The sequence below is a fragment of the Macrotis lagotis genome, chromosome X (assembly GCF_037893015.1).
Source record: "Macrotis lagotis isolate mMagLag1 chromosome X, bilby.v1.9.chrom.fasta, whole genome shotgun sequence".
NCBI classification, from domain to species: Eukaryota; Metazoa; Chordata; class Mammalia; order Peramelemorphia; family Peramelidae; genus Macrotis; species Macrotis lagotis.
This window is the reverse complement of record NC_133666.1, coordinates 668,334,017-668,350,545: the sequence shown is the minus strand read 5'-3', so window position 1 is coordinate 668,350,545 and position 16,529 is coordinate 668,334,017.

Sequence of the window (16,529 nt, the reverse complement as noted above, 5' to 3'; positions counted from 1 at the left end):
TTACTCTCTTTAGCTCATTTCCCCACCCAGGAGTTTTAGGTATTTACCAATCTCTTCCTCAAAATAGAGTTAGTTGAATTCTCTTTAATGCTTAAATGCTTCCTCTCTATTGATTATTTTGCCTCTATCTTGTTTGTCCATAATTTTTCCCATGTTGTTTTTCCCCATTAGACTTGAGCCTGGGGACTCTCTTTTGCCTTTCTCTGTATACCCACTTACCTTTTTTGGGGGGCTACAGTGGATCAAGCAGCCTTAAAGTCAGGAGGACTTGAGTTCCAATTTGACCTCAGACACTTACTAGCTGTGTGACCTTGGACAAGTCACCTAACCCCAATTTCTTCACATCCAGGACCATCTCCAGTCATCCTGATTCCTATCTGACCACTGGACCCAGAAGGCTCTAGAGGAGAAAGTGAGGCTGGTGATAGCACAGCAGTCCTTCACTTAAATCCAGTTCACATGCTTGTCATGGCATCACCTTTGTGGTCTTCTTCAAGAATAAAAAATGGGGGGGGGGGGGCCTAGGTGGCACAGTGGATAGAGCACCAACCTTGGAGTCAGGAGTACCTGGGTTCAAATCCAACCTCAGACATTTAAGGATTACCTAGCTGTGTGGCCTTGGGCAAGCCATTTAACCCCAATGCCTTGCAAAATCTTTAAAAAAAAAAAAAAAAAAGAATAAAAGACAGAAGGGACAGCTAGGCAGCACAGACCTGGAGTTAGGAGGACCTGAGTTCAAATATAACTTCAGATACTTAATAATTATTTAGCTGTGTGGTTTTTGGGCAAGTCACTTAACCCCACTGCCTTTCAAAAGCCAAAAAAAAAAAAGGAATAAAGGACAAAAAAAATATTGTAAACCTATCATTTAATGCAGTTCCAGGTACATTGCTTTTTTATTTCCTGTTTCTCCTGTTTACATGCCTTGTTTCAACATTCACTTCCAAAAGCATGAGTTCCAAATGCTCTCCCTTCCTCCCATCCCCTCCCTCCCTCCCTCCTCCCCAATGAGAAAGCAAGTTACTTGGTATAGGTTAAAAATATATAGTTATGAAAAACACCTGGTACATTGCTGTTGTTAAGTCATTTCTGACTCTTTCTGACCCTATGGACCACTGCTCGATAGCCAGTACAATCCAAGGGATTTTCTTTCTTTGTTTTGGGTTTTTTTTTTATTTTTTTAAGACAATGTAGGGGTGGCTAGGTGGCATAGTGGATAAAACACCAGCCTTGGAGTCAGGAGTACCTGGGTTCAAATCCAGTCTCAGACACTTAATAATTACTTAGCTGTGTGGCCTTGGGCAAGCCACTTAACCCCAATTGCCTTGCAAAAAACCTTAAAAAAAAAAAAAGACAATGTAGTTAAATGACTTGCCCAATGTCACACAGCTGGGTAATTATTAAGTGTCTGGGGCTGGGTTTGAACTCAGATCCTCCTGACTCCAGGGTCAGTGCTCTATCCACTGTGCCATCCAGCTGCCCCCACCATGGGATTTTCTTGACAAAGTTGCTGGGAGAGGTTTGCCATTTCCTTCTTCAGTGGATTAAGGCAAAACAGAGGTTAAGTGACTTACCCAGGGTCACACAGCTATTAAGGATAGATTTGAACTCAGTCTTCCAGACCCCAACGCTCTACCACTGAGCTACCTAGTTGCCTCCCCTAGGCCCATCAAACGCCCTTGATAAATGTTAGTCAACTCACTAACTCCAGGGATAGCTGTATTTTTAAAAGGAGACTAGAAAGAGCAATGCTACACCCAAAGTAATAATCCTTCTCTAAAACTTGGGTGGCAGAGTGGCTATTTTAGGGTAAGGGGCTTCACAGGGCATTTGAGCATAAGCTTTAACATAGTAGAAAGAACTCTGATCCTGAAGAAATGATTGAATACTTTCATTATTTATGTGAACCTGGGCAAGTCATCTCTTAGAACCTCAGTTACCTGAACTGTGAAATGGGAATAATCCTTTTAAGTACTCCTTGACTAGCTGTTCAGGGGCAGCCGAGTGGCACAGTGGATAGAGTCTGAGACATGTAATCAGGAAGACCTGAATTCAGTTTTTGCCTTAGACTCCTAAAATCTACATGATACAGGACAAGTTGACTAACCTTTGCTCAGTTTCCTCCACTGAAAAGTGAGGATAACAATAGCACCCAGTCTCCCAGGATTGTTATGAAAAATCAAAGGAAGGGGCGGCTAGGTGGCACAGTGGATAGAGCACGAGCCCTGCAGTCAGAAGTACCTGAGTTCAAATCCAGCCTCAGACACTTAATAATGACCTCGCTGTGTGGCCTTGGGCAAGTCACTTAACCCCATTATCTTGCAAAAACCTAAAAAATAAAAGATCAAAGGAGAGCACAGGGTCTGGTATGATATTATTGTTGAAAGAGGACTGTGACATCAGGGAGGTGATGTTGTGACATGCAAATGAAATGGATTTGGGTGAAGGGGTGCTGTGCAAAGTCATCAGCCTCACTTTCCCTTCCAGAGCCATCTGGGTCCAGTAGCCAGATATGGATCAGGACAACTGAGAGGGTCAGGCTGCAGTGGGAGACTTGGACCTTTTTTTCCATGTATAATCAGTGCTTCCTCCCCAGGTTATAGTCAAAAAAGGACTTCTTTTAATTCCAGAAGTATCAGAGAAATGGGTTCATATTATCTTTTCTCTCACTAGAACTGGTCCCTTGATTTGGGGGGGGTTGGATTTGTGAAATCTAGAGAGTGAACCTGGGGGAGAGAAATTTGGGAGATTTCTGGGGAAAGTTGAAGAAGAACTCAATCTAAAGGAGAAAAGGGTTTGAGAATGACCTGAGGAAGAAATAAATGAATGAATGAATGGAGGAAGTAAAGGAAGGAAGGAAGGAATAAATGAATGAATGGGTAAGCATCTATTCCTTACCAAGTCCCAGGCCCCTTACTAAGAGTCGGATATAAAGACAGAAGCAGTACAGGACTTGCCTTCAAAAAACCTAATATAACACATATTGGGAGTGGTTGCCAGAGAGCATTTTGGACAGGGGAGTTTCAAGGCTGATGAGTTGTTTCAGTCTATTAATCTGCTCTTTCCAAAAACAATGGTTCTGTTAGGTTGACCATACCCAGAAGGAAAAGGGAACACTGGGCTGAGCAGATGCCCACAGTTTCTTAAAGAAATGTGGAAATCAGAGTTAAGAAGAAAAAGGTCCTGGTAGTAAATCCAAGGTCAGGTTACTGACAACTGGGCAAGGGAGCTCAGTATCATTTTGATGACTTAACAGATGAAAAAGGGTGAGAGGATGAAAAGCCATAAAGACAAAGACTCAGGATCACACTGTGAGTAAGTATGGAGAGTATGGTGTCCTGTTTTAGGCAGAGGATCTGATGCTTCCAAGGGACTGATACTTAGGTTCCAAATTCACACTTGTGTTTATCTCCCAGAAGAGACAGTGGATGGATACGAAGGATCCTCTACCTTATTGGGGATTGTTTTGGTTTGTGTTGAGTTGGAGGAGGAAAACAAGGACTTGAACAAACATGGGAGAAAGTAGAAAAGGAGTCTAAAAAGAGAGAAGGATTAGAGAATAAAAATTAACTCATAGAAGAAGGGAAAACCAGGAAGCACTGTACATATTGAAATAAATGTGAAGCTCTTCTTTTTAAAATTTTATTTTTTCCAATAACATGTAAAATTTTTTTTAACATTCTTTTTTTTGTGGGGTTTTTTTTGCAAGGCAATAGGGTTAAGTGATATGCCCAAAGTCACACAGCTAGGTAATTATTAAGTGTCTGAGGCTGGATTTGAACTCAGGTCCTCCTGACTCCAGGGCTGGTGCTCTATTCACTGCCCACCTAGCTGCACAACATTCATTTTTAAAAATTTTGAGAATCCAAATTCTTTTCCTCCCTCCTCTATTCCTTGAGAAGGTAAACTGGGGCAGCTAGGTGGCACAGTGGATAGAGCACCAGTCCTGGAGTCAGGAGGACCTGAGATCAAATCTGACCTCAGATACGTAATAATTACCTAGCTATGTGATCTTGGGCAAGTCACTTAACCCTTATTGCCTTGCCAAAAAAAAAAAGAGAGAGAAAGTAAGCAATTTAATATAGATTATACATGTATAGACATGCAAAACATATTTCTGTTTTAACCATATTGCAAAAGAAAATATAGACCAAAAAAATCCCAAGAAAAATAATGTTTTGTTTTACTATGTTTTGACTTGCATTCATACTTCATCAATTCTTTCTCTGGAGGTAGGCAGCATTTTTCATCTTAAGTTCTTTAGAATTGTCCTGGATCATCGTATTGCAGAGAATTGCTAAGTCATTCACAGTTGATAATACAATATTGCTGTTACTGTCTATAATGGGGTTCTGCTCACGTCCTCCCATGTTTTTCTAAACCATCCTGCTCATTATTTCTTATTGCACAATTGTATTTCATCCCATACTTAGGTCACATTGTTTCAATCCTCCCCCAATTGATAGGCAACCCCTCAATTTCCAATTCTTTGCCACCCCAAAAGAGACACAATAAATATTTTGTCCTTCATCCTTGAAGAAGACCATGATATCAGGGAGGTGATGCCATGACAAGCCCATGAATTGGATGGGGAGGGGGGCTGTGTTAAGTCACCGGTCTCACCTTCTCCTCCAGAGCCATCTGGGTCCATTGGCCAGATATGAATCAGGGTGACTGGAGATGGTCCTGGATGCAAGGCAATCAGGGTTAAGTGATTTGCCTAAGGTCACTAATTAGTGTCAGCTGTCTGAGGTCAAATTCACACTCCTATCCTGACTCCAAGGCCAGTGAGTGCTCTATCCACTGTACCACCTAACTGCCCTAATAATAGGTACATTTATTATGTTGTTATCATTATTATCATATTGTTGGTTCAAAGGGTATGCAGAGTTTTATAGCCCTTTTTGATATAATTCTAAATTGCTCCCCAGAATTGTTGTACCAGGGAAGTCCTTCTTGAAGGAGAGAGAAGGGCATGCTCTGTGAAAGAAGAAAATACTTCCTTTTCTTATCCTTCTAGATATAATAAAGGAACTCCATGGATGCTATCAGGTGGGGCATTAGAGAGAACGAAATACATAACATTTAGTAACGGTTGGTGACTCTTTGCTTGTGGATATTGAGGGTACTAATTGTTATCATGATATGAGACTTTGTTATTAACCTAGTCTAATTCTCTCTGTGAATGCATGCACACACACACACACACACACACACACACACACACACACACAGATTCTAAAAGAGGGGGGCAGCTGGGTGGTGTAGTGGATAGAGCACCGGCCGTGGAGTCAGGAGGACCTGAGTTCATGACCTCAGACACTTAATAATTGCCTAGCTTTGTGACCTTGGGCCAGTCACTTACCCCCATTGCCTTTAATAAAAACTTAAAATCTTCTTTTTTAAAAAAAGAATAGTTTAAAAGAATGACTCTTACACCCACTTCTGATGCTTCATTCATATGAGTATGAATGGTATTACCAAAAGAAATTGCCAAAAATTATAACATCATAACCAAGAAATTGAGGATCACTGGGTACAGAGAAGGGTTTCTCTCTGGCTTTCTATTGAAGAAAAGGGACACAGAAAGAGAAAAACAGTCCTAGCAACTAAATGAACTTGCTAAAATGAAATCTGAGGGGGTGGCTAGGTGGTGCAGTGGATAGGGCACCAGCCCTGGAGTCAGGAGCACCTGAGCTCAAATCTGGCCTCAGACACTTAATAATTACCTAGCTGCATGGCCTTGGGCAAGCCACTTAACCCCATTGCCTTGCAAAAAACCTAAAAAAAAATATGTAAAATGAAATCTGAGCAGGGATAGGAGCAAACCTGCTAGAGATGGATAATATTGGCTTCTGATGCATTGTTGGTGGAGTTGTGAACTGATCCAACCATTTTGGAGAGTAATTTGGAACTCTGCTCAAAGAGCAATAAAACTATACCTACCCTTTGATACAGCTATACCACTGCTAGGTCTGTATCCCAAAGAGATTAAAAAAAAAGAAAAGGAAAGAAAAAAAGACCCACATGTACAAAAATATTCATAGCAGCTATTTGTGGTGGCAAAGAATTGGAAATTGAGGGGTTGCCTATCATTTGAGAATGGCTGAATAAACTGTGGTATATGAATGCTATGGAATACTATTGTTCTGTAAGAAATCATGAGCAAGTGGATTTCAGAAAAGCCTGGAAAGACTTTCATGGACTGATGCAGAGTAAGGCAAGCAGAACCAGGAGAACATTGTACATATTAACAACTGCATTGTGTGATGATCAATTGTGATAGATCTTCTCAACAGTACAATGATCAAAAATAGTTCTAAAAGAATTATGATGGACAAAACACTCCGCACATCCAGAAAGAGAACTATAGAGTCTGAAGGTAGAGCAAAGCAATCCATTTTCACTTTTTTGGGGGGGATTTTGCCGAGCAATGGGGTTAAATTGATTTGCCCAAGGTCACCAACTAGTTAATATCAAGTGTCTAAGGCCAGAACTCAGGTCCTCCTGACTATCCACTGTACTATACAGCTCCCTCCTATTTTCACTTTTTGTCCTGTTTTTTCTTTCTCATAGTTTTCGCCCTTTTGTTCTGATTCTTCTTCACAATATGATTAACATGAAAATATGTTTAACATGATTGTACCTACAACAGCTTACTCTCTGTCAAGAGGAGGGGGAGAGAAATGAGGGAGAGAGAAAATGGATAACTTAAAATCTTACCCAAAAATGAATGTTGAAAACTATCTTTTCATGTGATTGGGGAAAAAAAATTTAAAAGAAAAATAAGAATGTATCAGCTCAGAATCTTGCAAGAAATTGTTACAGAAGTTTAATGAAAAGGGCTTTAACTGGGGAAAGGAAAAGGGAGGAAGAATACTATCCATGTGTATCGACCGGACTTTAGAGAGTAGTTACAATGTAGGAAGATTTGCCTTTAAAAGGCAAATTCTACTCTGTATCTGATTGCAAATACAGAGAATGGTTTGTTGGGGTAGAAATGATGGGAACCTTAGGATGAAGAGACTATTCCTCCTAGAGTTTATAACAGAGAAGACAGTATTATCTGATATTCAGCCTAAATTTTGACAGAGCAGATTTTAGTGGCTCAGAAGAAGGAAACACTCGTGGACTAAAATACTCGTGGACTAAAATAAGTAAAGGAAGTCAGTTCAGTAAGCATAGAAGGTACTTGAGATTGAAATTCAGAAGATAGAAGAGAAACTCATTATTTCTTACCAGGTTACAGTCAGGAATTCTCCCTTAAGCCCCTTTGTTGGGTACCCTCCTCCACCTCCAACCTACCACCACCTTTGCAGCTTCCATTTACATGTTATCTCCTCACATTAGACTGTAAGCTCCTTGAGGGCAAAGATTGTCTTTTTGTTTATATTTCTTTCTTTTTTTTTTGGCAAGGTAGTGGGGTTAAGTGAATTGCCCAAGGTCACACAGCTAGTAATTACTAAGTGTCTGAGGCTGGATTTGAACTCAGGTCCTCCTGATTCCAGGTTAGGTGCTCTATCCATTGTGCCACCTAGCTGCTCCCTTGTATTTCTTTCATCAGCACTTAGCACAGGTCAGTGTTGGACACGTTGAGTTTAAGATACTCATGAAACATCCATTTCAAGTTGGAAATGTGAGAGCTACAGTTTACTAGAGAAGTTGGGGTTGGATAAGCAGATCTGAGAATCATCAACACAAAGATAATAATTAAATCCACAAAAGCGGATGAGATCATCTAAGGCAAGTAGTGAGCATTGTAGGTAGTATATTGGACCTTATTCGTGAAGACCTGAGTTCAAATCTAACCTCAGACACACACTAGTTGTGTGGCCCGGGGCAAGTCACTTTACCTCCATCCGCCTCAGTTTTCTCACTGTAAAATATGGACAAGAATAGCACCTACCAACTAGGGTTGTTGTGAGGATCAAATAAAAAAAAAGTTTTGCAAACCTTATGTGTTAATTAATAAATATGCAAATATTTATTAATAAAACATGTGCACATATTTATTAATATGGGAAGCTAGGTGGCATACATAGTGGATAGAGCTCCTGACCTAAAAAGAGGAAAACTTCTCTTCCTGAGTTCAACTCTGGTCTCAGACACTTCCTAAATATGTGATCCTGGGCAAGTCACTTCACCCTGTTTGCCTCAGTTTCTTCCATCTGTAAAATGAACTAGAGAGGGAAATGACAAATCACCCCACTTTCTCTGCCACAAAAATAAACAAGATGGGGTCATGAAGAGTCCAACATAACTTAAATGGCTGAACAACTACAAGCATAGAAAAATAAATATAAGACTAATCAAACAGTCAATCAATATTATTGATACAAAAAGAGGGAAAAGATTGTCCCTGCCCTCACAGAGCTTACAATCTACATATACAAAGTAGGTATTTGGTTTAGGGACTAGAAGGGAGCAGAATTATCTTTCTCTATGAAGCAGTGCTCTGGAGAAGGAAGTTTGGGATTCTAAGAACCAAGGGCAATGAGGGAGAGCATGCCCTGAAAGGGGGGCAGCTAGGGAAAAGTTTGAGTAACCCTAGAGTGCATTGGCTGGAACATGACCTGTAACATGGAACATGAAGAGTAAGGTCCCAACAATGTGGAAAGGGAACCTGGAGTCCAAATAGGAAAGGCTTTGCAAGGAAAGAAAAGTTTGTAGTTCATTAGAGGGGGGCTGGATTGGAAAGAGATGTAGCTTGAGGCAAGGATACCAATTAGGAGTCAAGATCGCAAAAGTTCAGGGGCATCTAGGTGGTCCAGTAGATAGAGCATGGGTCCTGGAGTCAGGAGGACCTGAGTTCAAATCCAGATTCAGACAATATTTACTTAGTTGTATGATCTGTGTGACCTTAAGTCACTTAACTGCATTACTTTGCAAAAAAACAAAAAACAAACAAAAAAAAAGGATTGCAATAATCCAGGTAAGGGATGATGAGGGTAGCCTTGGTTGGTGGCTCGGCCAATGGAGAGAGTTATCATTATATTTTACATATAGAGTTAGAACGGACCAAGAAAGCCATCTTTATAGATGAGGAAACTGAGGCTAAGAGAGAAGAGGATATGATTTGCCCAGGTCATACAATAAGAGTTGTAGACAGAAATTGAATTCAGGTCTCTCTGAGAGAAGAATAGTGGAGAACCATGCAAACTTATAGGGGAGTTTGGATGTAAAGATGAAAAGTTCTGTTTGTGGAAATCTAGTTATAAGAGTTCAATAGCTGCCAGTCTTGATAATCTTATGAATTTAGAGCTGGAAGGTCTAAGGTCAGTTGCTCTAACCATTGGAGGTCTGGAGAAAGATTTAAGCTACTCTTCCAAACAGTTCTAGAAAATGCACCAAAACCAATCCGAATGGAGAAATCCAAAAGTAAAACGACAGTAAGTCATTTGTCAAACCCAGATCTGCACTGGAAGATAAGAAGAGGGGTCTACAGAAACTGGGCACCCAGGGTCTCAGCCAGGATGGAGCAGTCCAGTGCAGAGAGAGAGGTTGTGTACCAAGGCATGAAGAAGTCCATGAGCCAAGCAGAGAAACTTAGACTTGAAAAAGATGGATGAACAGGCAGCACTTGGCAACTCTGTCCCTATCTAGGTGGTTCTGGATCACAGATCCAGAGTGGACTAAGGAGAGGATCTAAGCCAAGTAGGACGTTTCAGGGTAAGGAGTGAACGAGAGCTATGCTATGATCAAAGGCAAGAGCAGGTGAGTGGGGTCTCAGTTCCAACGCCAGTCTGAAGCCTTCAGAGGAAAACAAGGGGAAAGAAATCTCAGACTACAGGTCACCAAGGGAGTCTAAATAGATTGGAAGGCCTGGGAATTATTCTGCTAGGGCCTGATGGTCTTGAATGAAGAAAGATGGGAAAGAGGGCAGGAAAGGAAGCGCTGACAAAGTGCTAAGCACTTTACAAACATCTCACAATCACCACCTGTGAGTCGGTCCTGTTATTCTCTTCATTTTACAATTTGTTTTCCCAATGCAAGGCTAGTGTTCTATTCAGAGCCTCCTGTTACTATCTATAGCACATTCCTCATTGTGAGATTCAATTGGTCAACAATTTATTTAGGTCCAGGCACTATGATGTGTGACTGGAATAGAAACAAAATAGGCCTTGTCCTCAGGGAGCTTACATTCCAAGGGAAAGAGATCAGGTATATATGTTATGTGCATTTACACATATGTATACATTTACTTTACATGTGTATTTATACATTTACATCTAGGAGTATGTGTATTTACATGTTTGTGTGTGAAAATACACACACACACATATACACACAGACACAGACACAGAATTTCTGTCAAATGAATACTTTGGGAGAGATTCTCTAGACCTTACCATGTGCCCTGGCTCTATGCTCCACTGTCATCTGACATACTGATGCATTCTAATGACCCCTTTGCATTACTATCAATTCCATTCCAGCACCCTTAGGATTTTCCTTCCTATAGCTAAACTATTTTTTTTTATGTGTTGTCTTTCTATATTAACGTGAGCTCTAAGAACTTAGCAGACAGAGTCCTTGGTGCTGGAGTCAGGAAGACCTAGTTCAGATTCAGCTTCAGATAGTTACTAGTTGTGTGATCCTGGGTGAGTCACTTCACTTGTATTTGCCTCAGTTTCTTCAGCTGAAACTGAGAGCCTCTACCTCCCAGGGTTGTAAAAGATCAGATCAGGTATTTGTAAAGGCCCCTGGTGCGGTGTCTACCTCACAGTAGGTGCTTCATAAAGGTTTATTCCCTTCCCCCATCCCAGGTGAGCAAGCACCATCTCATTTTTTCTGTTTGAATCTTCCACTTTAACAGGATGGTTGGCACAAAATATTTCATAAATGCCTCTGCGTGCCTTCATTCATTCATACACATGAAATAGTACATGAAGAGCATTTGGTTCACCCTAAAATACTACATAAAGTCACAATCACTAGAATATGAAGGAAAATAGCAGAGAAGCAGAACAATAGTTGCTCCTTTGTGGCGGCCTTAGCCTTGCAAACATGAATCTTATGGGATAGCCATGGTCTCTGGAGGCCCTAGGGAGAATGTGACTGTTCCCAGAGGGAGGAGGATGAGGCTGAGAAGGGTGGGAATTGCTCAGGGGGAGCAGGGAGGGAAGGTCAGGCAGGCAGAAAGAACAGCCAGGCCAGAACAAAGGCTGTGGAGGTGTGAGTGGGCAAGGAACAGCAAGTGCCCACTCAGCCTGTACATAGAGGGGAGGGCTGGCAGATAAGGAGGCCAAGGCCGGCTTCTTGTTGGCAGGCTTCCATCAAGGTTGATAATGGGGGCTCTTTGAGCGTGGAGCGGGCTAAGATGAGGCCACTTCCCACTCAGAAGCTGTCCTGTAGGAAAGAAGAGAATCCAAGTTTCCTGGAGGAAAAGAAATGTGTTAAATAAGTAGTTAGGATAAAGACAGTCAACCTATTAATAAATGTTTATTGTTATAGCACCAGGCACTATTCTAAGCATATAGGATACAAAGAAAGAAAAAAAGCAATCTTGGCCCTCCAGGAGCTCACAATAGCACGGGGAAGAAAACATGCAAATAACCATGCCCAGACAAGCTACTGACAGAATACATTTTAAAAACTGATTTTTTAAAATTAAATTTTTTCCAATTATATGAAAAGACAATTTTCAACATTCACTTTTTATAAGATTTTGGGTTCCACATTTTTCTCCCTCCTCCTTCCTCTTGAATCAAGTAATCTAATATAAGTTATATATGTACAATTATGTTAAACATGTTTTCATATTAGCCATATTGTGAAAAAGAATCAGAACTATACACATTTTAAAAAGTGAAAATAGTAGGCTTTGGTCTGAATTCCGATTCTATAGTTCTTTCCCTGGATGTGTCTTTTAGAATGGTCTTTTTTAATGGTATTTTATTTTTTCAATTACATGCAAAGATTGTTTTCAACATTCATCTTTTTGTAAACTTTTGAGTTCCATATTTTTCTATCCTCCTTTTCCTCCCCTCTCTCCATGACAGTAAATCATCTGATACAGCTTATACACATACAATCATACTTAACATATTTCATATCAGTCAAGTAGTGAAAGAAGAATCAGAAAAAATGGAAAAAAAAAGACAAGTTTTAAAAAGTGAAAATAGTCTGCTTTGATCTGCATTCAGACTTCATAGTTTTTCCTGCGGATGTGGATGATAATTTCCATCACCAATCTTTTGGAATTGTCCTTGATTATTACACTGCCAAGTAAAGCTAAGTTTCTCATGGTTGATCATAATACAATGTTGCTGTTAATATGTACAATTTCTGGTTCTGCTGACTTCACTTGGTATCAATTCAGACAAGCCTTTCTGGGTTTTTTCTGAAATTCACCTGCTCATGATTTCTCTCTCTCTCTCTCTCCATATATATATATATATATATATATATATATATATATATATATATATATATATATATGTATATTCCCAACCACAAGCAAAGATAGTTTCCAGCATTCATTTTTTTTGGTAAGATTTTGAGTTCCACACTTTTCTCATTCCCTCCCTTCCCTTGACAGTGAGTAATCTTATATTGCTATTACATGTATAACTAACTACTGCTCATGGTTTTTTTAATTGAAATTTTATTTTATTTTTTCCAATTATATACAATGGTAGTTTTTAACATTCATCCATTTGAAAATTTACTGCTCATTGTTTCTTACATAATATTAATTGTATTCCATCACATTCATATACCACAATTTGTTTTGCCATTCCTCAATTGATGGGCATCCCCAAGATTTCCAGTTCTTTACCATTACATAAAGAGCTGCTATGAATAGTTTTGTACATGTGAGTCTTTTCCCCTTTTTTTATGATCTCTTTGGAATAAAGACTTAATAGTGATATTGTTGGATCAAAGGGTATGAATAGTCTTATAGTACTTTGGACATAGTTTCAAATTTGTTCTCCAGAATGGTTGAATCAAAAACTTGATATTTTAAAGAAATTTTAAAGTGATGGCAAGAGAGACACATATTCAGTTGAAGGCAGGAAGATGAGTTCAAATTCCCCTTTGACTGGCCAGGTCACTAGCTGTATGATCTTGGATCAGTCAACCTAACTTCTTAGCACACCCAGGAAATTCTCTAAGACCATGTATTACTGATCAGTGGAGTTATTTATCTCCCTGGGTAGGGGTTTTTGTACTGTACCCATGAAAGCACCAAGTCCATACCAAATGAATGATGATTAATTTAGTGCTATTAGTAGCCATGTGACAAATAGCAGATATGAAGTATCTAGTATTGTTTGAAAGTTTACAAATTGCTTCCCTATGAGGTTGTGGAAGTATTCTTATCCCCATTTTACAGAGGGGGAAGCTTTGTTTCAGTTAAGGTATCTGCCCAAAGTCATGGGATCTGAGACTGAAAAGTCAAAGATATCTTAGAGATTGACTGAATCTCCCATCATTTTATAGATAAAGCAACTGAAGCCCAGGTCCTACAGTGGTAGTTCTATTGATTGCAATTTTGGAGCACCCTGAGAATTTGGGTTCCTTAAGTAGTGAGACTGTCCCCCACATGTTGCATGAGGGTGTTGTGCAGCCTTGAAGGAAGGCAGAATAGACAATTCTAGCCTTTTCTCCCACCAACCTTTTCTTTCATTACTGCAAGAAGGAGAAGCAGGAGGTTGGGGCAGGAAGCCTGGCCACATTGCTCTCCTCAGAGAGGAGGTATTAGACCAGAATTCTATTTACATATTCCTGTAAAAACCGTTAGTCTATGGAATGTGATTCAAACTAAACTTCTCATCCCATTAACAGGGAAAGGAAGATTTAAACTTTACATCCAAAGCTTGGCTTCTTTCCTGCCAAAGTCAGATACTAAACACACACACATACAAGGAAGTAGCAAAGAAACAGGTTACACATAAGATTAGCTCTCCCAGGTAAGGGAGGAAGAGTCATAGATCACAGAATTTCAGAGTTGGAAGACCACTTGAGTTGGTGACTGGTCTGGCCTCTCACTGAATAATGATCTTCATTATGGCAGAACTAATGGGCATCCAGTCTCTTCTTGAAAAACCTCAGGGAGGGGGAGGACAATCTCTCAGACCACATGGGATAGCCTCTCTCACTGTGGGGAGGCTTTTCCTAACATCAAGTCTAAATCTGCTTCGGTATTACTTCTACCCAATGTTCCTGTTTTTTTAAAATTCTTTTTAATTTTTTTATATTATTACAATAATCATGTAATGAGAGTAAATATAACCCCCCCTTCACCCAGAAGATGAGAAACCTCAAGAATTGTGAGAGAAAAAAAAATGTACTTCAGTCTGTGTTCAGATTCCAATGACTCTGTCTCTGGGGTGAGTTGCCTTCTTTATCATAAGTCCACCAGAGAAGTTGCTTCAATATTTTTACAACAGTTGCAATTACTAACTGTACCTCCACTCTATTCCTCCCCACTCTCATTTATTCTATTCTCACTCTCCTTTCATCTTGGCCTTGTTCAAAAGCGTGTTCTGAGTGCCCTCTCTCATGATCTTCCCTCTCTTCTATCACCTATTCCCCCCCTTCCCCCCCCTCATTCCCCCTTATCCCATAACTTTTCTTCTCATTTTTCTCTAGGGTAAGATAGATTTCTATACCCTATTAAGTGTGTATGTTATTTCCTCTCTGAGCCATTTATGATGAGAATGAAGGCTCACTCATTCCCCCTCACCTTCCCCCATTCCACTCCACTGAAAAAGATTTTTCTTGACTCTTATGTGAAATATCTTAGCCCCTTCCTCCTCTCTCTTCCTCCAAGTACTTTCCTTTATCACCCATTTCTTTACTATATTACACCATTATATTCAGCTCCCTCCTGTGTCCTGCCTATATATGCTCCTTCTAACTGCTCTTATAAATAAGAAAGCTCATATGAGTTATCAGTACCTTCTTCCCATGCAGGAATACGAGCAGTTCAATATCATTAAGTTCGCCATAATTAGTCCCTCTTGTTCACCTCCATGGTTCACCAGAGTCCTGTACATGGAGATCACACTTTCTGTTCAGCTCTGGTTATTTCAATAAGAAAGTTTGAAAGTCCCCTGTTTCATTTAAAGTCCATCTTTTCCCCTCAAAGAGGATGTTCACTTTTGATGGGTAGTTGATTCTCAGCTGTAAACCAAGATCTTTTGCCTTCTGGAATTCATATTCCAAGCTCTATGAACCCTTAATATAGATGCTACCAGATCCTGTGTAATCCTGACTTTAGAGCCATGGTAGTTGAATTGTTTGTTTCTGTCAACTTTTAATATTTTCCCTATGATTTGGCAGTTTTGGAATTAGGCTGTAATATTCCTAGAAAATTTTTTTGGGGGGGGATCTCTTTCAGGAGGTAATCAGTGAATTCCTTCAATTTCTCTTCTACCCTCTGCTTCTAGGATCTCAGGGCAATTTTGCTGTATCATTTCGTGAAAAATGAAGTCCAGGATCTTTTCCTGGCTGTGACTTTCAGGTGGCCCAATAATTTTTAAATTATCTCTACTGGATCTGTTTTCGAGGTCTGCTGTTTTTTTTTCCAATGAGATATTTCACATTTTCTTCAATTTTTGTTTTTCTTGGAATGGTTTTATTTCTTCCTTATTTCTTGCAAAGTCATTGGCTTCCTTTAGTTCATTCTACATTTGAAGGAGTTATTTTCTTCCTAGAGTTTTCCTATCTCCTTTTCTAGCTGGGCAATTCTGTTTTTTAAGGCACTCTCCTCATTTGCCTTTTGTGTTGCTTTTTCCATTTGGCCTAAACTTGGTTTTAACATATTATTTTCTTCAGTATTTTTTTGTATTTCTTTCACAAGCTGCCGATTTGGTTTTCATGATTTATCTGCATCTTTCTCATTTGTCCTCCCAATTTCTCCTTTACCTCCCTTAATTGCTTTTCAAAGTCTTTTTGGAGCTCATCCATAGCTGGAACCCATTTTCTATTTCTCTGAGAGATTTGGGGTATAGAATCTTTGAATTTTTCATCTTCTGAATCTTCCATGGCATTAAAGTAATTTTTTTATGATCAGATTTATCTTTTTCTTTTGTTTGCTCCTTTCCTCAGCCTATGACTGATTTACCACACTTCCAAAGATTTGGGGGGTTTTGGGACACCCTACTGGAGACTTTAATTCCTCCAAAGTCTTATGAGAGGCTCTGACTGCTTTATTTTTTTATAATTTTTCATCCAATCTTGCTTCCCTCCTCCCACCCCCCCCAGTAGAAAGAAATTTGTTAGTCTTTACATTGTTTCCATGTTGTACATTGATCCAAATTGAGTGTGATGAGAGAGAAATCATATCCTTAAGGAAGAAACATAAAGTATAAGGGATAGCAAGATCAGACAATAAAATAGCAGTTTTTTCCCCTAAATTAAAGGGAATAGTCCTTAAACTTTGTTCAAACTCCACAATTCTTTCTCTGGATACAGATGGTATTTTCCATCACAGAGAGCAGGAAATTGTCCCTGATTGTTGCACTGATGGAATGAGCGTGTCCATTGAGGTTAAACATCGCCTCCATGTTGTTGTTAAG